Source organism: Rhinolophus sinicus, chromosome 3 (genome assembly GCF_057876585.1).
Source record: "Rhinolophus sinicus isolate RSI-liver-muscle chromosome 3, RSI-T2T, whole genome shotgun sequence".
Lineage (NCBI taxonomy): Eukaryota > Metazoa > Chordata > Mammalia > Chiroptera > Rhinolophidae > Rhinolophus > Rhinolophus sinicus.
Window position 1 is genome coordinate 39,349,438 of NC_142503.1, and position 25,756 is coordinate 39,375,193.

At 43.3% G+C, this 25,756-nt stretch overlaps 2 long non-coding RNA genes across 2 annotated transcripts in view; one reads left to right on the forward strand and one right to left on the reverse strand.

Annotated features, from left to right (window-relative positions):
* Nucleotides 1-25,756, forward strand: part of LOC109453685 (uncharacterized) — an 85,570-nt gene that overhangs the window by 13,902 nt on the left and 45,912 nt on the right. The window contains exons 3-4 of the long non-coding RNA XR_016020622.1: nucleotides 1,719-1,775; nucleotides 3,280-3,521. This is a non-coding gene — a long non-coding RNA (uncharacterized LOC109453685). The remainder of the gene's footprint in view (nucleotides 1-1,718; nucleotides 1,776-3,279; nucleotides 3,522-25,756) is intronic.
* LOC141570703 (uncharacterized) lies at nucleotides 5,751-24,563 on the reverse strand. The gene is made up of 3 exons (XR_012495121.2): nucleotides 24,350-24,563; nucleotides 7,398-7,519; nucleotides 5,751-6,292 (listed from the first exon to the last, which is right to left on the reverse strand). It is a non-coding gene; the product is annotated as an uncharacterized LOC141570703 (long non-coding RNA).

The window sequence follows — 25,756 nt, forward strand, 5'->3', positions numbered from 1 at the left end:
TGGTATTAGCAGACTGAAAGGGTAAGGAAGTAACCCTGAGGTATCTCAGAGATATTAACTGCAGGAAGCAGCTACCATCCCAAGGGCTGGTAAGAGGCAAGGAGTTGGGGTTATCAGCAGCTAGAGGCTTGGAAGAGGGGCTTTGTTGAGCTGGAACGCAAGCCTCTGGTGGAGGGCTGTTTCCTGGCTGGCTTGGTACCTTGGCAGATTGGAAGAGGTTCCCCATGGAGCTGGAACCCAGACTGCTGAGGAAGGGGACATACCCAGCTGGTTCTGGTGCCTCTGGACCTTAAAGGAGAGACCCTGCAGAATGGGACACAGAGTTTGAGTAGGGCTGCTGCCCAGCTGGTACTGCACTGTTGGCAACCTGCTCAATACTGTAGCCCCCTTTCCGAGGAGGAAAACATGCCTACAGGGTATGCCACGGAGCCTGGAGCTTGTGGGCTTGGCTGAGATCAAACCAGGATGGAGCTTGCTTGATAGAAGCAAGGGAAGAAGGCAGCTGAAGAAAAGAAGTTCTGAAGAAGGCATGAAAAAGGTAAATTTGAGCCTGTTCAGGGTGCACGCTTTCAAGTGTGTCTTTTGTTTAAGCCCAGCATTTTCCTTTGGGTGGCTTTATTCATTTTATCATGAAGAAAATATGTGTGAGAGAGACAGAGACAGAGAGAGAGAGAGAGAGAGAGAGAGAGAGAGAGACAGAGAGAGAGAGAGAGAGAGAGAAACAGACAGAGAGACAGAGACAGAGACAGAGAGAGACAGAGAGACAGAGAGGGGAGAGAGGGAATATGCCTGTCATAGTGAATGCAAGCCAGTGGTTGTCTTAAGATGGAGGCCTTAGCATCTTAGCAGGTGTCCAGAGCCGGCTCAGCACTGTGATCTGTAGCAGATTCCCTTTCCTTACACAGCTCACCTGGGGTAGGGGGCGGGCTGGTGGTGATGGCTATCTTCTTCTCTTCCTGCTAGGAGAGTTCAGGGCGCCTAAGCCGACCTCCCTGACTTCTGCAGTGCTGACTCCTGTGCTTCTCTGCTTAGTCATCTGAGGTGGGACAGGATCCCACTTGCTAAGCTGGTGGCAGCCTCAACTGAATGCCAATTGGATGGGGCTGTTGACCCCTTTGAACTCCTTTGGCTGTTGAATCCGCTGTTGTTTAGTTCCTGCAGTGTGCAGGGACTTTGTGACAAAGCCCTGGTGAGGAAGCAGGAGAGATGACAGTGGAGGGCAACAGAGGAGGGGAAGGGGCTCTGACTTGGCCTGGGCACCTGGCTGGCCCGACAGATTCATGCTCCAAGGCTGTGGAGCCCTGAGGTCTGGTGCAGCTATCACAGGAGGCAGTGTTTACTGGCCGAAAGGCCAACTCCTAATGGATTTCTTCAGCCAGTATTTCCACTTGGCAAGGGGGGGGGGGGGGGGGCAAACGTTCCTTTGCCCTTATCACCCTCCTTGGTGGTAATTCAGGCCTGTTGAGAGGGGGCATAATTTATCAGGAGAAGCTGGATCACCTACCAGTGGTTTGGGCTAAGAAAAAAAACTTTTATTTTTCTTCTCAAGAAGATGAATAAAACCCATGAAGGAAAATGCTGGAAATAGAGAAAAGAAAACAACAGCTTTAAAAAACCTGACTAACCTGCACTAGTCACTAATAGCATCTGAAGGTGCTTGTCCCCACCGCCCCCCAAAGCAAATCGTTCATTGGTGCATTCATTTTTCCATTCCATAGCATTAGTTGAGTATCTGTTGGTGCCAGCGTCTGGATTCAGGACCCGGAAGAAGACAGGTAAGAATTCTATGGAGCTTGTATTCCAGGGGGAGGAGGGTCAGGCATCTCGTACATAAAATTTCCTGTCCTGTTTTCACTTGTTAGTCTGTCTCGTGAGCCCTTGTCATTGCATCATCTTCATATCCATTATTCTGATAACTGCTCACATTTCCAAGTGAATGGATCAGAGTTTATTTAACCATTTCACTACTGTCAGGTATGAGTTCTCTTTCACATTTTCACAGTTTTACATAACGCTGGGATAAATACATTTGTGCAGGCAAGTTTTTCTTTTTCTTTTTTTTAAAGTTATATTTTGTGTAACTTCCTCCCTGGTTGTATCTTTCACAGTATCAGGCAGGACTCTTGGTTACAAACGACAGACCCCCAAATCTGATTATGCAGAAAAAGAATGGACTGGAAGGCTATCCATCCACTCACTAGCTTACAGAATTGACAGAAGGCGGAACCCAGCTCAGAACCAACCTCACAAAAGCAGCAGAAACTCAGGGTCTAGGCAGCAAAAGTATAGCCCTGGGAACAGTTGACTAGGACCCTGCAGTGTCCCCTCTTCCTGGTCTCAGTGCCTTGTCTCTTGGTTGCACAGCTATTGCCAGTAGTCTCTTTTTTCCTTGCATCTTTGTCTCATGCCCCCTTAAGATTCCAAGTTTAAGGTGGGAGGTTTGGCTGAGCTGGCAGATCACTGGCCTGCTTCTCTGCTTCTAGAAAGTGAGGGAAGGGAATAGCCATCCTTCCTCTCCTGTCCTATTGGGAGGTAGGTTTCTGCCCTGCTCTAGACTGAGAGAATGTAAGATCCCGGATAGAAAAAAGGAAAAATACCCACTACAAACACGTTCTTTTACTTATTATCTATGTTCTTATTATATGTGGGGGGCGGGGGGCGGGGGGGGTAGGGACATAGTTAAAACGACCATTCAATTTTGCTTGCCAGTGGAGGGTACAAATACTGCTCAGCAGTGCTGGGATACAACCTGAGGTGTTTGGCACCTCCACCAGCCTTGGGGCACTCAGCATTGGGATCTGAAGAATGTGGGTGAAATTCATACTGATGAGCTCCATTTTATGGATAAGGAAAAGGGGCTTTGGGAAAAATCTGTGACTGTCCCCGATCACACAGCCAGGAAGCCTGAGCTGGCGAGACCTGCGTATAGGCCTTCTGAAAGCCCCCAGGGTTGGAGGGTTCCTTGGACTTGCACTGCTTCCCAGCATGGGGTGGTGACTGGTGTAAGGGGTGCCTGCAGCAATGTAGGCAAAGGTCCTTTCAACAAAGGGGCCTTTGTAACAAGCCTTTCTTTGTTTGCCACCAGACTGTTCCCTGGAGTAATTAAGGCCTGTAGTGCTTAGATATAAGGCTGGTTGACACTACTTGACAGGAATACAGCAATCTGAGCTTCGTTGAAATGCTGCGTTTGAAATACATGAACCAGGGCAGCCCTACTCTCAAACCCCTGCTCACAAGCCACGCGGTTAGATGGCCTTACCTCTCCTGCCTTTTCTGTAGGTAGCACAACACACACTGGTCGTAGAGGTGGGGTGCTAGTGGCACTCTCCTGGGCAATGCGAGGCAAGAAGGCTGACATGCAGCCCTTCCTGCTGTGGCTGCATCTACAGGACCTGTGGATGGACGTCTGGCCAGCTGCTGCCCGGGAGGGAAAGGTCATAGCCTTCGGAGGCTCCTCGGGTGTCAGGCAATAAATGCACACCTGCATCTTTTCTGCCAGTGCCCAGTGCCCTCCGGGGGTGGTGAGTAACTGTTGTCTTCTTTGTCTAGGGAAATATTCTCCCCTTGTTTTGCACGGGGTTTCAGGAGCCAGTGTTAAAATTGGTTCGTGATTGTAGCCATCCTCTGTGAGTCTGTACCTTTATGTAAAGGTCCCTCATCTAGAGGAGAAAAGACAAACTTGACTCTTCCCCAGAACTAGGAAATTAGCCTTTCATCAGACTTGTTCCACTGGGGACCGTGAGGGTCACTGGACAGAAACTCGATCTCTGCCCTCAAAGCCCTTTCGATGTCTCTCAGGGCAGCTGCCACTTGGAGGAGAGAGAGAGGTGTTTTCATTAAAGAACAGTGCCGAGTCATAGCCTTGCACAGTGGCTGCGCCTCTGCCGGAGGCTGCTGCATTCCCTGTCCCCTGAACACACCAGTACATGGCTCATTTACCTGACAAATCAAGACATTTCAGGGTTTACATGTAGGTGGGATTTTGGCATTGGTAGAGTTAACATCTATGGATTCAACTATTTGTGTGTGCCCTCAAGGGTTCATGACACGAAGTGATTTTTAACTGCTGAAGCACACACTTCCATCACATGCGGGTGGGTGAGTCACTTCACTACGGAGAACCTGGCACCACCAGTGTTTCAACAGTGCTTTGGGTTCTCAGTTCCTCTTCACTAAAGGCAATCTATGAGGGCATCTTTATGCTTTGGTAATGTTGAGAATTGGGGGAGTCACGAGGGTCTCCAGCTGAGACTCCGGGCATACGTGGTGAGGGCCCTGGTGTCTCAGGCTCACCGTTCAGCACTTCCCCTCGTACCCCGTGTCCCTCTTGGAGCCCTCAAGCCTGGGGTCTGGCTCCTTCAGGCTCACCCCATCTAGGTGGCTCAGGTGCAGGGGTGCCCGTGCGGGCAGTGGGAGGTGTCCTCGCGGCTCGTGTGGTGCCGCAGTGTCTGCTGAGAATTTAAAACCCATAATAAAATCGACTGTAAGTCAGTCTGCTTTTTATTATTCCCATGCCAGCAATTCTAAACAATGTCAGTGATAAAATACTCCTTCCCCCAAATCTTTTGCTGGTCCACATTCTGAACAATTGCTGTGGTGACGGTTGAATTTTAATTGTATACATTCATATATTTGTGTGTGTGTGTATACATTAAATTAGCATTTTTTATTACTTATCCTTTAATAAATGTTATATCCCACATGAAAGTTAATTAGGAGAACTCCCAGTAAGAGCAGTGTGAGATAGTTCAGCCTGGCTTCAGGCAAATCTGTGTCTCCAGCCCCCACAAGGTACTAGGTATTCCTGCATTTAAACAATAGATGAGTGATAACAGTGATTGCAAAGCCAATAAACAGAACTTCAGTTAATTCAATTCTGTTCTTCTGTGTGATGACCCTGCATTTTAATTTTCTGTTTAAAATTTAGTAAATGCAAATTTTAGTTCATACATGAAGTATTTGGCTGAATTCAAATAATATTTTAAAAATAGAAATATATTCTTTGCAAAATGATGGTTTTAAGACGAATGAACTAATGAGGATAATAGTAATTACTGATTATCATATCATTCTCACTGAAAATAATTTTGTTACATAGAGGAGGGTGTTTAAAAAATGGTCCCATTTGAGTACTAACCATGCTAGGTCTTCCACTGCCAGCGCTGATTCAGACGGCAGAAATCATTCTATCTAGTTGAAACAGGAGGAGGTATGTAGTGGCCTACAATACTTTGACGCAGGCTCTCATCAGAGCTCTTGGAAAGAATTGCAGCGCACAGAATTACTCTAGCTCAGCGAGATACCACGGGGGCAGGCTGTGCTCCCACCTGCCCACTGCAGAGCCCACCGCCTCTGCCATGATCTGGGCCAGCCGAGGAAAGACTTCGAGCCTTGCTTCTCACCCCACCTAACTGGGCTTTAAGTTGAGGTCTAGCGCCAGTGAATCTGACTGGCAGAACCTAATCCCATCCGGACCCCTACTTGCAAAACAGGATGGGAAACTCAGTTTTCATATGGTGTCTGCAGTGTAGGATGGTTCCCTGGAGAAGCTTGGAATGGAGGTTGAGCAAGCCACTGCAGAGCGTCTCCGCATGCACCCAGCTGGGTACATGCGCCTCCTTTTGGTCTCTGGACGGGTAAGCACCTCCCGTGTTTGACTGCCAGGTCCTGTTCCATGCTGGCTTCTGGGTTAAATGTGGGCTCTATAGTGAACTGTTTCCAGCAGAGCCATGTCTGTGCTGTGTCCCCTCTCCTCCCTGACCGCAGGCATCTTCTCTGCCTGGGCACTTTCATATGGCTCTCCTGGCTGGCACATCGTGAGTGTTCTCTCCAAACCTTCTCTACGGCAACTCACAAACATCTATTGGGTAAGAGTGGCTCCCAAACACCACAGTTCTCCATGATGTTACCCCTAACCTCCACTCTACTTAAGTACTGTGTTTTTATCATCATTACTATTCTTTTACAGGAACTTCTTTCAGGGAGTCTCCTCAATACCCACTTGCAGATTGAATGCAACTTTTGTCTGCAAGGAGTTTTCACTATCATTCTCATAACATTAAATATACTCTAATTTGCATCTACACAGGGGCCCTGAAAGCTCAGCTCTCCTGTCCCTTGTAGGGGCAGTGGGTGGTGCTGGAACTAAAGAGTAGGTTCCATGACGACTGCCTGGAGGGTGACATTGCAAAGAGTGACAGGATGAGACATCGGCATGAAAGTGCCAGGTGAGGCTCAGCCTTGCACAGGAGGCTTGAACCCAGTGTCCATTCTGTAGCCCGGGAAGCAGGACCTGCCAGGGAGTAACAAACACCGAGTGACGCTCTGCTCACAAAGCAAGAAGGAAAGAGCCGATGGTAATTTGCAACCAAAGCAGCTGGATGTCTTTCTGTTGCAGACTCTTAATAGCTGTGTGAACATACACCATAACCTTTCAGGGAAGGGATGTTACTTATGATGATGGTGGTTCTTATTTCTGGGACGTGGGACTGGGGAAGGAGGTGGCACAGAAGGAAGTAGGATTTGCAGCATTAGGGGTACTTCTTTGTGTAGTGCCTCTGGATGACATCCCCGAGGCAGCACAGGTGATCAGCCTGGCAGACACTCTGTGCTCCACTCCTCCCGCCCCAGCCACTGCGAGGACTCGCAGGGACGTATCCACAGTCCTGAGCCCCAGCATGGAGTGAAGCTGAGGTTTTCTTCCCCTACCCAGTGACTCACACAGATTCGCCTCAGGCTTCAGAAGCCTGTCCTCTTTCTTCCCTGCAGCTTCTCAGTGGCCTGACCTCCATTTTACTTCTAATATGGGGACAGAAAGTTTGACCCATTACTATTACCTTCACTAAATACAGAAAGTCTCGTTTCCTCAATTCTTATTTTTTTAAAATGAAAATTGTATATATTGTAAGGGGGATCAAATATATGGTGATGGAAAGAGAACTGACTCTGGGTGGTGAGCACATAATGGGATTTATAGATGATGTAATACAGAATTGTACACCTGAAATCTATGTAATTTTACTAACAATTGTCACCCCAATAAAAAAAAAAAACCAAAAACAAACGTATATGTTTAGATGTACAACATGATTGTATACATATACACAGTGAAATAATTACTACAGTCACTATGGAACATGGATTTTCCCCCCCAGAATCCATGTTCTCATCAAAGCATAATTTCTCAGTGTCTTGAAGGACATGACAGCCTACATGGTCAGTTATATGTATAAGAAATATATATATGTATATATATATATACATATATATGTATATATATATTCGATACATGTATATATGTATTTGTATTCACATTCGTGTGTAATTTATGTGTGTACACACACACACACACACACACACACACACTTATTATTTATTTATTCCTAGTTCCCACTTACCAGAATGACAAGACATCTTGCTGATGCCTCCAACCAGCTAGGAAGTCTCTCCAGAGGAGGACATGGTCAAGATCAGGCTCTTCTCCAAAGATACAGCTAATTCCAAACAGCACATTAAGATTCTAAAGTTAAGAGCACATTGTGAAATGTGAATCGATGTGACACTGTCAAACAAAATGACCTGTGGGCTCGGGAGGTTGGCGCTTGTAGGAAGAGGCCGAAGTGTGCATCTTAATCTTGATTTCCTTTGGGAATATGTCCCCCATTGTGTTCCTGATTCTGATTATGTTCTTGTGCAATCAAAATAGCTCTAGTCTCCAGGGCTGGACAATTCTCTCTCTCTCTTTCTCTCTTTCTCTCTCTCTCTCTCTCTCTCTCTCTCTCTCTCTCTCTCTCTCTCTCTACAAATTATTTAATAGATTAGAAAAGACAAGCTGTTGTTTCATTTTAATTTTTGATCAGCAACAACACTTTGGTTTTTGAGCTGTAAGTCTACACGTGCGCACAAAATCCCACCCCATTAGGAAGAAAAGAATTGGATTGTCAAGTCCTACTTGCTGTGTAAATTATTTAATGCACAGGGACCTCAAATGTTCAACCATAAAACCAAAGTTCAGCATTCAGAGTTCGACTTCAAAATGGCATGAACAATCCAACAGATAAGCACAGAGTTCTTTCTTTATATCTATAATCTCAGAATATTACAAAGCCTTTAGCCTTAAGAAAATTTCAGTCAGGATTTGTGTTTAGCATCAAGCTTATCTTTTGCTTGGTTTTAAATGTATAGTAGAGACAACGTAAGCTGGAAATAACAGAGGTTCTGAATTCTAATATAGGGTTTGTTGCCCTATCTCTTTTCCCCTGTCAATACGTGATTTGGAAATATCCCGACTGCATATTATCATAGATGGGTTGTTGTTGTTGTTTTTTAATCTTGAACCAAATCACAGTGTTTACAGTGTCCATCCATCTCCATATCTGGACTTCACTCAGGCCCTCCCTGAGCTCTTTCAATTTCTTTGGCTATGTACTTCAGTGAACTGCAAACAAACAGATCATTTTCCTGATGGTGATAAGGCGGTAATAGACTTTACTTCATTGCCTAGTGCCCTTCAGATATGCTTCCTACAAAACTCCTCAGCAGAACAAATATAGTCACTGAATTTAGTTACTGGTACACAATGAAATAATAGGTAAATAACATAGTTACATGGTCATAATATAGTTAAATGATGCAGCAAGTTGCACACAATAGAAAATGCAGTTAGGCAGAGAGAATGAAATTAAGGGTTAGAGGTAAAAGAGAGGATGTATCTTTAGATGTGATTTGAAATGAAAAGCAGACACCCTCGAAGGACATAGAAAGATGTCACCAGAGGATGCCTGAGGAAGCGGCTTCTTTTGTCAACTAAGGCAACACGGCAAGGACAGTGGCAAGGGCATGTTCAATGGGCTGTATATCTTATGTATCCCTTCCTTTCCACTTCCATGGCAGTCATTCTGATTTTGTCCTTATTACCACTTTCCTGGTCTTCACAGTTGCTAAATACATGTTCTCCCAGTTCTCCTCTGATGTATCCTACAAAGCATTGCCCGATTAATTGTGCTCCAACATCACTGCTCATGTCGTCCTTCTGTCTCAAATCCTCCGGAGCTTCTTATTCCTTGCAGAAGTAGAGTAGGTACCGATTTCTTAGCTTGGCATTCAAGGGGTTGACATAGTCTTTATTCTAACCCTACTATGTGTCCCACCACATAAGCATCACCTGGGAACTTGTTAGAAAGGTAGCATTTCAGGTCCCAGCTCAGGTTTATTGAATAAGCACCTGTATTTTCACAAGATCCTCAAGTGATTCTACATGCACAGAAAGTTTGAGAAGCACTGCTTTGGCCAATCCAAAATACTCACAAATATACTCCCTACTTTCCTATTTTTTGGCTTTTGCTTGTAGAATTAATTCCATGTTTACGCCATCTTTGCCTGTCCATACATGGGATCTTTTTAGGATTATCTCAAATGTCACCTCCTCCATGTAACCTTTCCCAGTTATCCCATGGACAAGGCAGATCAACCTTCAGAATGCCTGCCAAGCCCTTTATAAACTGAACTGCCCCTGCTGAAGGGACAGCTTTATTTATACCCCATGACCTGGTCCTTTTGGCCATAGAGAATTGGTCCATGGTTGGGTAATTGGCACTATAGACCTTCGAGTGGCTGGCCAGTAACCGAGAGTTTGGCCACATGAAATATGAGTGGGGACAATTAAATGCTCTCTCTCCTTTTTAGAAATTCAAACAAGGCAGTTAGCAGTGATTGCTAAAACTAAACACCAGGAGATAATGTCAAGGGCATGAGTGGTCAAGAGCAAACCACGGTTATGAGGAAACAGAAACTGTGAGTAAGCCAAGTCTGTAGAGACGGGAGGATGGAGCAGACCTGCCGACATGGTAGAAATGTCGTAAGAGCAAGAGAAAGATGGAGTGAATAATGAGTTCCTAGACCTGCCCAAATTCCTGATGATTTTCCCTTGGTCTTGGGTTCCCATAATAACACCTAACCCCCATGACTTCAGAAAACTTACATAAGTCTCTGTTCCTCATAACCAAAATAGCCACTGTGGACCCCCCAAATGGAGCTTTTGGCTCCATCCCTAAACTTCTCTTTGAGAACTTTGCATTATGACACCTGTGAGGCTACCAGCTATTAGCAGCTTGTGATACAGTGTATCCTTCTCATTTTTGAACATCTGGCAAGATGCATGCTAAAAGTAGTGGTAGGATTGACTCACATTGAATTTCAGGGAAGCAAAAGCATTATAGGGAAGAGATCTGGGAAGGAAGGTGATAGGATTTATCATTTAAAAGGGCAACTGAACTGTACAGTGGCCAGCATTTAGTTGAATCTTTGGTGCATTGTACCACCCAAAGAGCCACGAGCCAGTGTGTATTTTTAATACACGCTGTTCAGTGTCATAGCAGCAAAATTAGTAATTCCCATTTCTCAGGAGCCTGATCTCAGCTGATGCTATTTTATCAGTAAAATAATTTCTTGTAGTGAGTTAAATGTACCAAACACATGTTTCCAGCTGGTCAGCAATCTTTCCTCGTAACCTTTAATCTTCCCCGGGCTGTTCCTACAGATCACAGAACAAATGATGTTTGGGGAATGATGAGTCTCTGCAGATAGAAGGAGGCAGCTTCATCACTTGTATTTGGAAGGCTGCTTCCCACCGCGGGTCAGTATGGGTCTGTTGTGTGCTTTGTGGTATATGCAAGGGAGCTATGTACACACAGAGACATGGTTCTGTGTGTGTGTTTCTTTTAGTGTGGGAGATCAAGCTGATTCTGAGAAGTGTCATTGTGGTTGTCTGGAAGGAAGGCAGAGAGGGGGCCCTAATTTTACAAGTAGATGGGGATTTTTTTTTTTTTTTTTTGCCTTAACTCCCTCTTGGAGAACATCACACTCCAAATTCAGAGGTTTCATCTGCTTTTAAGCTGGAAGCTTCTTCTTTAATGGCTTTGTGACTCACAGGGCCCGGGTGATGGTTGCTTTTTCTGTGTATAGAACTATAATCCTTCTCAATTATCAAAGACATAAATTACTATTATTTCCTTACCAGATCGAACATCTTGCTTAAATATCTGAAAGAAAAATTGTTGGTTGTCTGGTGAATTTTCCTCTTGGAAAAACTGCCTATTCTTAATCTACAAGTTCAATGAAAGTTCAAAAGTTTATCAGTGCAAACTCTATATTCTAATAATTCATCAACCGGCTTCTACATCCACATTAGGAGGCTCTCGGTTGAGATGCTTTTGTCTTCTCTCCCATGTAAAAGTAATCAAACTGCACATTTCCTGGGCATATCACAAATACCTATTGATCATAATCAGAGCACAGATGGTATGAGAGCTTGGCTGACATGCTGGTCCTCATGTCAATCACAGGAACAAATTGATTTTGATGGCCCCGCCATGATTCTCCTAACCCAGCAGAATTCCATTCAGTGCTGCTGTTTGAAGAATTTTGAGCATACAGCATTTCTGAAGAAGTGTCATAGTCCAAAGTTATTGTAGAGGTAAACTTGATTACTGAGAAAATGGTGTTTTTAATGTACTTCATACTTACTTTTGCCACAGAAGGTCAATACTTTCCTCCAGTGTTGAAAGAGCTCCCATCAATTTAAAATTTACCCAGATTTATGTCTGCTAATTAGGGAAAAGGAAAATCCTGATTTGCATTTTTCTATGACAGTATGAAGTGCCATTAATACTTTTCTCCAACTGGGATTTGTTTTTTTACTTTTTTAATTAATAATTTTTATTGACAAAATTAAAGAGCTTACACTATGCCATCAATCTTTCCCTGATGACTTGGGTGTAGATATGGTATGCTAGAGAATAAGATAGCAAGAGAGGGCTAATTACCCCCAAATACTATTATAAGTATTAAAATCCTCTGTGAGAGCCAGATAAGAAAGGACCTTCTTCGATACTATCCACTGCTATCTACTACTTTACTGCTTCATACATCAAAACTGCCAGAACCAGTTCAATAAGAAATGGGCCTGACTCCATCAGAGAAGCGTTTGGGACATGAATGAAGAATGACTTGGGGACCAAGCTGTTCTGCTTTTATTGCAGTCTCCAGCTTTAGACTAGCATCTTTTTTTGCATGGTCCTTCTTTCTTGTCACTTAGCTATCCTCCATCTTTTCTCTTAAAAAGAGCATCCCACCTATGCTCTGTCACTGATGGGGGAGATGAGGAAGCAGACTAGGTGACATTGTGTTTATGCTACTTTTCATTAAACACCTAAGCCTATTCTCCAGCCATACTTGATTGTACTAAGAGTAGATATTTGACTCAAGGGGAACCAATCCATAAACTGGCCTAATCCAACCAGCTGCCTTCTCTCCAGAATTCAAGTTAAGAGATACAAAATCTGTAATCAGATAATGTTAGGTGTTTGGAATCAAAGGCATATAGGCCATGTAGGACCCAAAGGCCATGCAGGCCAGGAGCAGCTGTTTTTGGCTATATGGACTCTGATGAATCAGCAGAGAAATATTGTCTGTGAAGACAAGCAAGAGATCAAAGCTGGCACAGAGATGAGAGGCCTCAGGCCCCAATCAGGGACAGAGGGGGTGATTCTGGCTCTGGGCTTTGCAGTGTCAGACTTGTCAAATTCCCTGTGACTCAGCTCCTCTACCTCTTGTCCTAGGATACACTGGTTCTTGCTTGTTGTACTTCTGAATAGGTCCTTGTTTTTCTTAAACTGGTTTGAATGCATTTCTGTTCTTTACAACCAAATATGCACTGACCAGAAAGTATCGTACTAGAGAGATTCAGTTGGGGAATTTCAGTCTCCTTCACTAACCTAGTGCAATGCCTGGAAACTCTAGAAAATCTTGGTGCTCTTTCTCTCTCTTTTTTTTTAAATTTATTAGGGTGACAATTGTTAGTGAAATTACATAGATTTCAGGTGTACAATTCTGTATTACATCATCTATAAATCCCATTGAGGTGCTCTCTTTTGTCTAGCTGAATGTAGTTCCACCAGAGAGGATATGCCAGGAGAAAAAGTATTATTCTTTAAATGTTCAAATTTCTTACACTCGCCTCCAAAGCTTTCTATACTCATTCTCTGTCTCTCATTCTGATGATTGCTCCTGCGCTTAGGCATTCACTATTTACTTAAACCATTCTGCTTTATTCACTGCTCCCTGAGTTGGCTACACATTCACTGTCATTTTTCCCATTGGAGGTTAGAGTCTAATTCCCATTCCCGTGAATATGGGCTGGATTTTGTGACCTGCTTAAACAGTAGAATGTGGTGGAAGGAATGTGTGGGTCTTCCAATGTTAGGTCATAAAAAGACTTGCAACTTCTGGCTATGCCCCTGGGAACACTTGGAATCCTAAGCTGCCTGGTAAGAAGTCCCACTACTCCAAGGCTCCATGCAGTGAGGAGCCCAAGTCAAGGTGAGGGAGAGGGTAGGAGGAGAAAGAGAGACAGACAGGCAGGCCAAGGACTTCACTTATGGATGAAGAAGCTATTTTGGAAATGGACCCTCCATCCGCAACTGACACCATGTAGATCAGAGATAAAACAACCAGCTAAGCCCTTCCTGAATTATTAGGACCCCCAAACTGGGAGCACAATAAAATGTTTGTGTTAAACTACTAAGTTTTGGGGTAGTTTGTTACACACCAATGGATAACTAGAATATTCTGAGTCACCTCAGGGCTACTCCAGCCTCCTGCCTTTCCTGATGTTATTCCCTGGCCCAAGGACATCCTCTTCCTTCCCCTCTACCTCTATATTCTTTGGTTACCAGGACGAGGGTCTCCCTTTCCTAGAGGCCTTCTCTGATTTTTTATCTCTTCTGTAGCATGTTTGGCCAAAGCCACTTTAGAACCCTTTGTTCATGCAGTCTTATGTGCCTCTTCCATACGATGTTACTGTCATGTCCTAACTCCCTAAAGGCACAGCCTATTTATTGCTCCTGTTTTGATCCCTCTGCCACTCAATAGAGTCCTGGACAGAAAGGATTCAACATATGTTGAGGCTCTAAATAGCCCTAGTCACCTGAACCAAATTTATATTGGCACTAATCAAAAAATATCTTCAGTTACACATTTCTAATTAGGAATTTAGATACAGAGGTACTTCCTATTTTTCATTCTCAGATTGTGTTTGGACTTTAAACTTTTGGGGTGGTTGGGAAAATAACTCGAGGTGCACAGAAAGAATTCTCATGTAGCATAAATAATGGGCAGAACCAAGTGACGTACTCTAAATTTGTTTGCTTGTCAACATATGCCTGTATCATTTATGGGAGGTCAGGGTCAAACTCTCTGTTTATAGTTCTGCTCTAGCCAGGGTGAGTGTATGTCTCTTAACCACATCACCTCTTTCTAAAACCTATTTTGTTTGGATTTCTCCCAGCCCACCAAAATGAACTTTCCCATGTTCCCAGGACATTTTTTTTTCTTGAAATTTCCACGTACCCCTTGGTTTCCCTTTCACATGCAACATTCTTCTTTGCAGTGTTCAGAAAACTCATTAGCAGAGTAAACATGCATTACTCCGAATTGTCTCCCACTGCAGTAGATACAGACAGAATTCTAGCAAAATGTTGCCCTCACACCCAAGAACCTCACCACTGAAGTTTACTTCTCTTTAAATTGAGGTCACATCTTCCTGCAGTTTTCTACGTAGAGTAATTAAGCCCTTATCTCCCTTTTCAAAGGATCACTGTTTCCTTTTCTGCAAATATCCATTTCCCCTTTACTTCATCATGCATACTTGTCTATTACTGTATATGTATCATTCATTTTTTGAATCATCTGCTGTTAGATTTTCCCTTTTTTCTTAATCTAACAATCACAAAATCAGCAACATGATAGCACGCAAACCAAACTGAGAGACAGAGATCTTTTTTAAATGCTGCAAAAGAAAAAGAAAGGGCACATTCATGTTCTGCTTCATAAAGAATTGTTAAATAAAAAAACAAAAAAAGAAGAAGAAAAGCAGCTGTGATATTATTGCACTTCTCCCTAGCAATTGCAATGGTATAAATTTTAACGTTTCCCAATGCTCAGGCACACGGGATACGGGGAACATTAGCCACATTCTATTCATGTCCATAGCTCGTGACTAAGATAAATAGATTGTCGAGAAACACTGATGTGGGTGTACTCTAAGTGGGAGGAATTTCACGTTCCAGTCTCCTTGCCGAACACCTAGAATATTGGAAACTCTGGCAGGTTTGTGCTTGACTCCTTTCAAAGGAGAAAGTGACTAAGGTCACAGTGTGATGAATCTCTGACACGACAGTGTGAAGGAACTGGGATCTGAATAGAGGGGAGAGAAACAAGCTGAAGTGAAAAGTTCAAATGCATGAGTGGTATTCTTACAAGTAAGAGGCAATTGAGGGTTATTAAAGAGTAGCTTTTACAGAGGAGGTGGCTAATCATCCCCATTTCAAACAGAAATGCACTGTGCTTGCTCTTTCTCTCCTGTTGTCAGTTATAACACGAAGTGTGCATGCACGCGCACACACACGCGCTACTTATTTATACTTAATATCCAAACTGTTGAAAAATATTTTCTCCTCTTCATCAGAATGCTGAATTGTGACATGTATCTGCAGTTCCTTAGCAACAAACTGTCATGTCACCCTTGTGAAATTCTGGTCAGTTGAGAGGAGAGGGAGCGCTGAATTGTGATGGAGAAAAATTCTTTCTTTATTCACAAATGTGTATAAGAACTAGAAAGACAATATGAAAAGGCAGGTCAAGGAAGCTGCGTTTAAACAAGTGTTTTTAATGTTTGTGTTGGCCCAGAAGTCCCCTTTAAGTTCCTTTTCATTGAATAATTTCCCTTTGATCCTTGAGTAAATAAAACAAAACAAAACAAAACCCAGCACTTCACGTTAACCTGGGACTTAGAGACCTCATAGGATCTCACCTTCTTTCCTTGTTCTACCTCTTGAAAATGATGTAAAAATAATTTTTAGATACAACCAAATCATTGAACAACATTATAATTGGAACAAATGGGAACAAAATTAAAAGAAAAAAATGCAAAATTCTTGAGAGAGAGAGAGAGAGAGAGAGAGAGAGAGAGAGAGAGAGACTCAAAAGAAAGCAAAGATTATTTAAACAACTCTGAGAGTGTTTTTAAAAACTGTATCAGTGCAATTTACCCAATTCCCAGTTTTCGTATTTAAATGTCTGATCAGTCATTCAGTTCCAATACAGACATGACGTTTGAAGGCCACTTTGTAATGGTTTTACCCTGGTTCAGATTATTTTCAATCCAGGGGGAAAATGTGCATTCTGTGTGAAAGCAAATAGAAAACATATCTGAGCACAAATCAAAAGAATGATTACCACACTCTACGTTCTGTATCCATTACTGAGTCCCCAAGGCTCTCGTTCTGTTTGTCTTGGCACTTTTTCTTTAGCTGCCTTCAGTTGGATTGGGTGGGGGGGGGGGAGGGAAACAACCACCACCCACAAAACCCTCAGCAGAGAATGAGGGCAGTGGACACGGACAACCAGCAAAGATGCGACGTGCTTCAAGAGCGTAGTGCTCCAAACTTCACTGTGAGGGAAGCTGCCTGGGGAGACCTCCCAGGGCTCCCGCCGAGGTCCTGGCGGAGTGCGTGTCAGGAAATGCCTGGCCAACTGCAGGAGGGGCAACCCTGCTCTCATTTCAATCTCTAGCAAGCTTCCAACTAGTGGGTAATGAAAAATGGCATTTGCACAAAGTGGAGAGAAAAAGCATTGTTTCTACAACACATTATACTTTGCACTTGCTCAGGAGACAACATTTCATATCCTATAAAAAGAATTATCTATATAACTTACTGTGTGTGGCAGAAAAGTTGCAATGCGTCTTTAAAAGAGCTGTCTCCACACTACAAGAAACACTTTGTCTCTCCCACTCCCCAGTGACAGAATTGTCTGTGTTTATAAGCAAATCCACTCAACCCCTTAATGATGACCTAGAATAAACATCTGACATACACTGGCTTTCAAGCTCTCCTGTGTTTAGGCATGAATTGTTCATTTCTGTGCCTTTTGTATCCAGGCTGAAGGAAAGACAAATGATACAAGGGATGATTTACATTATCAATGGAGGCAGAGGTTATGCCTGTGTTTATCTGATCCTCTTTTATTGTATAACAAATGGTGAGATAACCAGCCTGGTGCACAATGACCATTCAGTTTGAGCCACCCACCCATCTCATTTCCATGTTGACTTTAATTTAAAAATATATTTAAAAGACAGGCCCTTGAATTACTAGGCTCCTTTGGTTCATGCAGGCCTGTAGGAAAAGGATGGGGTCCTCATTTAGCATCTGGTTTCCTTTCCATGTAGCCTGCAAGGGTATTGCCACTGGGCCATTCCTCTCGAGTTGCACTCAGAGAATTGGTACTCAACTTTATGAGGATGATGGTGGGTACTCAGCTCAGGTTGACTACATTCTTAGCAGAGCACTAGAAATTAGAACAAATCCACCTAGCATCAGAAAAGACCACAGGGAGTGTGCATGAGCCTGGACCATAAGTAAACTTGCTTTTCCTTCCAATACATTTATAAGAAAAATCAGGTCACCTCAGAAACTATCAGTCTGGCCTAGAATAGAACTTCATGAAACCATAGGCCTCCAGGACAAACTGTACTGCATTTGGACATAATGCCCCAAGATTAAATTCTTCAAGTATCTTTTTTGGAACAAACTACTAATTCTCATGTAGTAGAAATTGATCTCTGAGGGGAAAAAAATGCTTCTTAGCTGTCTAGGATTTGCCAATCATCAAAGTTGACTCCGCCTCAGCTGCAGACGATCCCTGTGGAGCTCATGGAGCTGGGATGGTGGGAAAGGTGGTAGTGGTGCAGACATGCCCATGGAGATGGAGCGATGCTGGGTGGTAGAAGATAAGATGGCCCCAGATATCAGGCCCGACACCCTTCTCTGAATTGGCTCAAAGAATGTGGGGGAAAAGTCTAAGTTCTGGGTCAGATGGAAGAAACATACTCCATCTGGTTGTTCTGACTGACCGCAACTATAAAAATCTGGACAGGATCAGTGAGACTTCTGAAAAGTGGTAGCAAGCAACTTGGAGAAGAAGCCCAGAATCGAAAGCACCACTGAATTGGTGGTGAGTTTATCATTTTCCCCTCTTCAGTATCCTCCATCCTGAATTCAACACAGCCTGAAAATTAGAAGTGGGCTCCAGGGAGCAAATTGGGAGTGCTCCAGAGAAGCTGGTTGAAGGAGTGGGAAAAAAGTCTCGTAACTCTCAGAAAGAGTGCAAAAGTCCATCATTTCAGTTTTCTTGTCTCTATTCCCTCATACCCCAGTCTCCAAGCAATCCCTTAATGGCAGCAATGAGAGCAAAGGAAGCAATAAAGAGCAGAAATCAATGAAATTGAAAATAGGAAAACAATGGAGAAAACAAAAGCCAAAAGTTGGTTCTTTGCAAATATCATTAAATTGATAGGCCTCTAGCAAAATGGGTGGGTGGAGGTATTGAGAGAAAGAAGACACAAATTACCAATACCAAGATTGAAAGAGAAGATATTGCTATAGATCCCACAGACAATAAAAAACAATCACCAGGAATACTATGAACAACTAACTCTATGCACATAAATTCAACAACTTGGTAAAATGGTGTCATTTTCCTCAAAAAGCCCAAACTACCAAACCTCACCAAGATGAAATAGATAACCTGAATAGTTCTATAACTATTAAAGAAACTGGACTTGTAGTTTAAAATCTCCTGAAAAAGAAATCTTTGGGCTCAGATGATTTCATCAGTTAACTCTTTCAAACACTTACAGAAGAAATTAGACTAATTCTACGTAATTTCTTCCAGAAAACGGAAGAGGCTGAACACTTTCCAACTCATCTTGCAAGGCCAGTATTAACCTGATACCACACAGATCTTATTGTTTCATTGATTTCTGCTCTTATTTATAACCACTTTTCCTGCTTGCTTTGGGTTTGTTTTGGTCTTCCTTTTCTAGTTTCTTAAGGTATTAACTTAGATTATTGATTTGAATCTTTTCTAACATCATTGAATATGTTATCTAAGCATTTAAGGCTATACTTTTCCCTCTAAACGTTCTGTAACCCACATCTCACAAAAATAACACACAAAAGAAAACTACAGATTGATATCCCTCACAAACAGAAAGCTCTTCAACACAGTATTAGCAAGTCAAATCCAGCAATATACAAAAGGAATATTTTACCATGATCAAGTGTAAGCCACCATATTATCAGTCTAAAGAAGCAAAATCACATATTCATTTTATTTTCTGCAGAAAATGCATATGACAAAACGCAACATCCATTCATGATAAAACTCTCAGTAAATGAGAAATTCAAGGGGATTTCCTCAGACTAATAAGTGGCACCTATTAAAAAATTATAGCTAAAATCATACTGAATGGTGAAAGATTGTATGCTTTACTCCTAAGATAGGGAATAAGTCAGTGGTGTCCTCTCTCACCACTTGTATTCAACATTGTACTGGAAGTTCTACCAAGTACAACAAGGCAAAATAAATAAATGAGTCATAGATTGGAAAGGAAGAAATAAAACTGTCCCCATTCACAGATGATACATTTATCTATGAATAAAATTCCAAGGAATTTGCAAAAAAAAAAAGTGCTAGAATCAGGAGGTGAGTTTAAAGTTGCAAGATATAAGGTAAACAAACAAAAATTAATTGCATTTTTATATACTAGTAATGTACAACTAGAAACAAACAAAAAAACCCCACAAAAATCCTCACCATTTACAATAGCTCTGAAAAGTGAGATATTTAGCAATAAATGTAATGAAACATGCACAGGATCTGTTTGACAAAAACTACAAAATGGTGAGGAAAGAAATCAACAAAGACCTAAAAATGGAGAGGCACCCTGTTCATGGGTTGGAAAACTCAACATTGTAAAGAGGTCATTTAACTTTAAATTGATCTGTAGATTTAACACAACACCAATCAAAATCCTAGCAGGATTGTTTTGTATGTATATACAAGCTGATTCTAAAATGTATATGGAAAAGTAAAGGAACTAGAATAATTAAAACAATTTTGAAACAGAAGAGTAAGGTTGGAGGAATCATACTACTTAAGAAGACTTACAAAGCTAGAGCAATCAGGACAGTATGGTATCGGCAAAGAGATGGGCACATAGAGCAATAAAGCCCAGAAACAGACCCAAAAGCATATGGCCAATTGATTTTTGATGAAGGTGCATAAACAATTCAATGAATAAAAAATAATCTTTTAAATAAATAGCTTTAATACAATTGAAAATCCATATGCAAAAAAATGAACCCTGACCTAAACCTCACACTATACAAAAATGAACTCAAAATGGATCATAAATTTAAATATGTAAAACCATAAAAATTTAAAAAGAAAAATAGGAGAAAATCTTTATGATCTGTGGTTACAGGAAGAGTTCTTAGACATGACACCAAAAGCATGATTTTATAAAAGAAAAAAATTGATAAATGGACACTGCCAAAATTAAAAACTTTTGCTCTGTGAAAAATACTATTAGGATAACAAAAAAATCAATTCACACATTGGGAAAATACATTTTCAAAGTACATATCCCAACAAGGTCTTGAATTCAGAATATATGAAAATGTTTCAAAACTCAACAGAAAGAATAACTGATTAAAAATGGGCACAAGTCTTGAACACTTTACCAAAGAGGATATAAGGATGGCAAACAAGCACATAAATAGATGCCCAACATCATTAGTCATAAGGGAAATGTAAATAAAAGCCACAATCAGATACCACTTATACATCTATTATAATGGCTTACAGAAAAATGCTTACAACACAAAGTGCTGGTGAAGAGGCAGAGCAAATGGAACTCTCATACACTGCAGGTGGGAATGCAAAGTGGAACCACCACTCTGAGAAACAGTTTCACAATTTCTTATAACATTAAGCACACATGTACCATACCACCCAGGAACCCCACTCCTGGGTATTGACCCTGAAGAGATGAAAAATTATGTTCTTATAGAAATCTGTATATGAATGTGTATAGCAGCTTTTTTCATGATTACTCACACCTGGAAATAATTCAAATGTCCTTCAGTAGGTGAATGGATAAACCAACTGTGGTGCATCCATACAATGGAATACTTACTCAGCAATAAAAAGCAACAATTTGATAAACCTCAAAGACATTGTAAAGGCATTCTGAGTGAAAAAAAAATCAAGTTTGAAGAGTATATACTATATGATCCAATTCATACGACTGTTTCAGAAGGACAGAACTATAGTAATGGAGAACAGAGCTAAGGCATATCATGAGGGAGTTTTTTGGGCAATGGAATTGTTCTGCATTCTGATGGTGGTGGTGGTTATATATAGTTATACAAGTGCTACTATCCATAGATCTGTGCGCGTGTACACACACACACACACACACACAGAGAGAGAGAGAGAGAGAGAGAGAGAGAGAGAGAGAGAGAGAGAGAGAGAGAGACGGAGAGAGTCATTTTTACTGTATTATTAAAAAACACAATTTAAAAAGTCTGAAGTCTCCCCACAAAGGTCCTCACCAACACCCTTCTACTTAGGGGTCCCAAGGCCTTCCCTTCCTCTCCTTGCTTCCTTGTTCTCAGTCTCATGGTGCCATTCTGTCCTCCTCTGCGTCCCTGCCATCACCAGGCTATGGCTCCTCACCCAGGCCTATCCCTGCCTGGAGATGTGGCTTTGCTCTGTACTCTTCTTAGTCAAGACCAACCATCAAAATCCATCGGGTTTGGAAATCTAGTTCTCCCAACAAACCAACAAACATCAATAAAAACAGAAGATAAACTTGATTTCTTTCTTTGTTTTCCCACCTCTCTATCCAATTCATCACCGAGTACTGATAGTTCTGCTTTCAAACTAGATCCAGAATCGAATCACTGCTGCCATCACAGTCCAGGCCATCACCACCTTAGGCCATAAGTACTGCAGGCACCTGTCATGCAGGGTCTCATGCAGGGTCTCTGGTCCCGCTCCCCGCACAAGAACACAGGACATGGTGAGGCCAAAAAAGAACACGAACAGAGCCATAGGTAGGGGAGTCATACCACTATATTCTCGCTGGCGGCTGGGTTGGAGACACAAGAAACAGGAGCCACACGATCCGCAACCTGCCGTCCACTTCTCTGCCAACTAACCTCACTTACTAACTGCAATCAGCCATGTTAACTTAGCCACGGCAGTTATATCAGTGGCCAATGGCTAACCGGTAACAGCTGACGGCCATCTACTACCCGAGCCATCACCTTTCCATGTGAGGCCAAGAGCCTGGAAACTGCTCTCTGGGACTCTGTCCCCACACACCTCTCTCCCTGCTTCCATGTCTTCCCTGCACAGCACAGAAATCAGAGTAATCCTACTAAAACAGGTATGTGCCATTTCCCAAAGCCTTTCCAGTGCATTAGAAGAGAAGCCCTTACTCTGACCTCCAAGGGCCTCTGGAACTAGCCTTTGCCTGCTTCCCAGCCTGCTCTCCTCTTCCTCTCGGGCTATGAGCCAGCCACTCTGACCTCCTTGCTCATTCGGGAATATGCCAAGCTCATTCCCACCTCAGTGATATTTTTTCTGCCTGGAATTGGCTTGTCCCAGACATCGGCATCGTTGCTGCTCCAGGTAGTCCACGACTCAGCCCTCAAGTCACTTCCTTGGAGAGAACTTCTCTGACTGCTTGTTTTAAAGAGCCTCTCCAGCCTTCCGGTTTCTAGCCCCTTCACCTGATTTATGTTCTCTCAGAACTTAACCACCTTGTGCAAAGCTGCATTACAGATGCTGACTTCCTATTGCAACATAGAATCCAAACCCCCTACGATGGCCTACAAGACGCTATGTGGCCAGGCTCCTGCCTCCCTCTCTGACACCATAATGCTCTACTCCTAGGAGCAGTCTCCCCTTGCTGCCTGTGCTCTCCCCTCCAGCGACACTGACTTCCCTGTGCTCCTGGAACACGCCAAGCATGCATCTACCTCACGATCTTTGCACTTGCTATACCGTCTCCTTGGAATGTTCTTCCCACATAGTGCTTTCTAACATGCTCTCTGCTCAACTGTCAATCAGAAACCTTCTCTGACCATTGTGTGTAAAACAGCAAGCCCATCATTTGATATACTTTACCTGATTTATTTTTCATAGCATTTAGAACTACCTGGGTTGTGGATATATACATATTTATTGGTTATGTGTCACCTGTCTCTCATCACTGGGCTGCCAGTCTGGTAGGAGCAGGGACTTTGTTTTGCTCACTGTTGTCTCACCTGGTGAGTCTCAGCTTCGCTCACACCACTGGCAATTTGATGGTGGCTGCGTACAGGGGGCAGTGGGACCAATAGGAGTTCTGGGGGTGAGGTTGGGGGGTGGTGGTGACTGGCAGCTTGGCTGCTGTTCCTCACCTGTCCCTTCCCTAGGTATAAGCTCTATATACGCAGTGGCCAAGAGGCAATGCCCAGTGCACAGTGGGTGCCGGAAGTGTTTGCAGAATGAATAAATGATAGAGGCCTTTGGATATTTAAAATGGATTTTGCGGTTTTTAAGATGTGCTTTCCAGGCTCTAAAACCCAAATGCAGAGCAATGGTATGAACTCAGGGTAGGAGGGTCCCTCAGGTGGAGGCTCCTTCTGGTATCTTGACAGTTACTCTCCACGGGTAAACACAGTATGATGGTCTTCTATTGTTCTTGTGATAATGATAACACATTTTCACCTGGCCTCTACCCGTCCTCAGCCACAGCCCTCCTCAGGTCCCTTCCCCTGGCTCTGGGCTTCAGCCACACAGCTCTTCTTTCAGTTCCTCTTACACATGCTCCCTCACTCCCAGGACCTTTGCCTGTGCTTCTTCGTCAGCCTGGACCACTCTCCTGGTCCTGCCCTTCCCATCGTTAACGATTCCTCATCTGCCCATCTGAGCTTAAGCTGCACTTCCGTCACGCTGACCCCAGGTCCAGCCCCAGGATGTGCTCTCCTGCACACCACCCACCACAGCGGGGATTTGCCATGTGTCTGACTCACTATTTAGTGCAGGCTTCCATCGAGAGGGAACAATGGCTATCTTTGCCCCACCATTAATCTCCCGGAATCTAGCAGTGCCTGACACCAAACAGGCTTTTAATAAAGATTTGTTGAATGAAAACATTGTTAATTAGTTAATTAATGAAACAAAAGCTACTAACTTTTCTGTAGAGCCCAATTTTGGGATCAGGCAGTGAAGGCAATTGTTAAAACAAAAGGCAAAGTAACACATTAAGCCCTTAACCCCTTGGTACTGTTAGAATATGAAGTTTGTCGTGTTGTACCAGGGATGGGCCACGGGACAGGTGGATTTCTAGGGGGAGAGACAGGAGATGAGCTTCAGAACTGCCCAGACCTACCTGCCACTCCAATCCGAGCAGGCTTCCTCGTTGTCTGAAAATATAACAGGACCAAACCTTCAATCCAATAATACAGCTAGTGTGCAGATTCTTCTCATTTATTTATTTTACAATATTATGTGGAATTGTCTTTGTGCCTTCTTCCTAAAATTCCAAAGATAGGAATAAGGAGAGAAGAGATCATAGAAATCAGCTCAACATGAGATCTTCAGGCAGTCAGCTGTGTCCCATTGTGAACTGCCTGGCTTTGTGTGTGTGTGTGTGGGGTGGGGTGGGGAGAAGGGGATGCCAGAGGCTAAGGCACCACTCCTCATCTGGGACAGTGTGGAGGTGAGTCAAGCCTCTCGAAGCAGAGCCAGAGGATGAGGGGCACCTTTAATGGGCCTTTCCGTCTGGAAAATCCTGTACTGCCTGTTAGTCAAAGCTTCCGTCTTTTCCCTTACCTAACCTTTTCTGGAAGGACTAAATCTGTGTTTGCCAGTCCTACTGCTCGTGGGAATTGCACGAGGAGGTTTGGAAATCTGAAGCCAAGGCCCCACCTGTAAGCAATAATTAAATATTTGGGGTAGAGTCCAGGTATCAGTCTTTTTCAGAAGCTCCCTGGATAATTCTGAAGTGCGGCTGAGGACCGCTGTAAGACAGGGAGCACAGCAGGCTGCTTTCCTTTTCTTTCCTGTTGCTCCTTCCTGTTCTCTGGTGGCTTAAATATAATGGTGTGTGTGGTAGGCAGGCTTCAGTGATGGCTGCCAAATGTCCTGCCTCCAGGCCTTCCTGCCCTGTGGAGCCCCTGCCCCTTGAGTGTGGGCTGGACTTGAACTCAGAACAATTGAACCATCCAGAGGAAAATGACCAACACAGCTGGAAGGGCAGGGAAGGTGAAATGAAAAGCCCTGCAGAATCCACAAACTTGGCTAATCAATCTGGTTGCCAATGACTTTTACCGTGTCAGGACTCCCTCCTTACTCTCCCCCCAACTCTAACCCCAACCCAGTGGGGGTGGTTTAGGGGTTATCAGCCCCTTGGTGCTCTAAGCATCCTTTATAGACTCTTTCTTCAAGGCTTCTGGTCCTGCCTTCCTCCTTCTCTGCATCGTCCCCTTGCCTTGCTGCCTTGTCTGAACAGAGAGCTGGAGTCATGGCCCTCTTTCTCTCAGCTACAGAAAATCCTCCACTCAAAGTTGAGCCAGTCAGAGCAATGCTTTGGGCAGAGTGACCATAAGAAGCTGCTTATCTCCATCGTTATTACATTCATTACTGTGGTGTGAGCTCAAGCACCAGGGGCCAAGGTCTTGCTGGATGCTCTGGCTCTGGCAATAGGCTGCTCTGGCAGAGCCAGTGTGTCCTCTCTGAAAAGGAGATCAAACCAAGGCTTCCAGACCACTGAGACTCTTGGCATTTATTTTGGGAA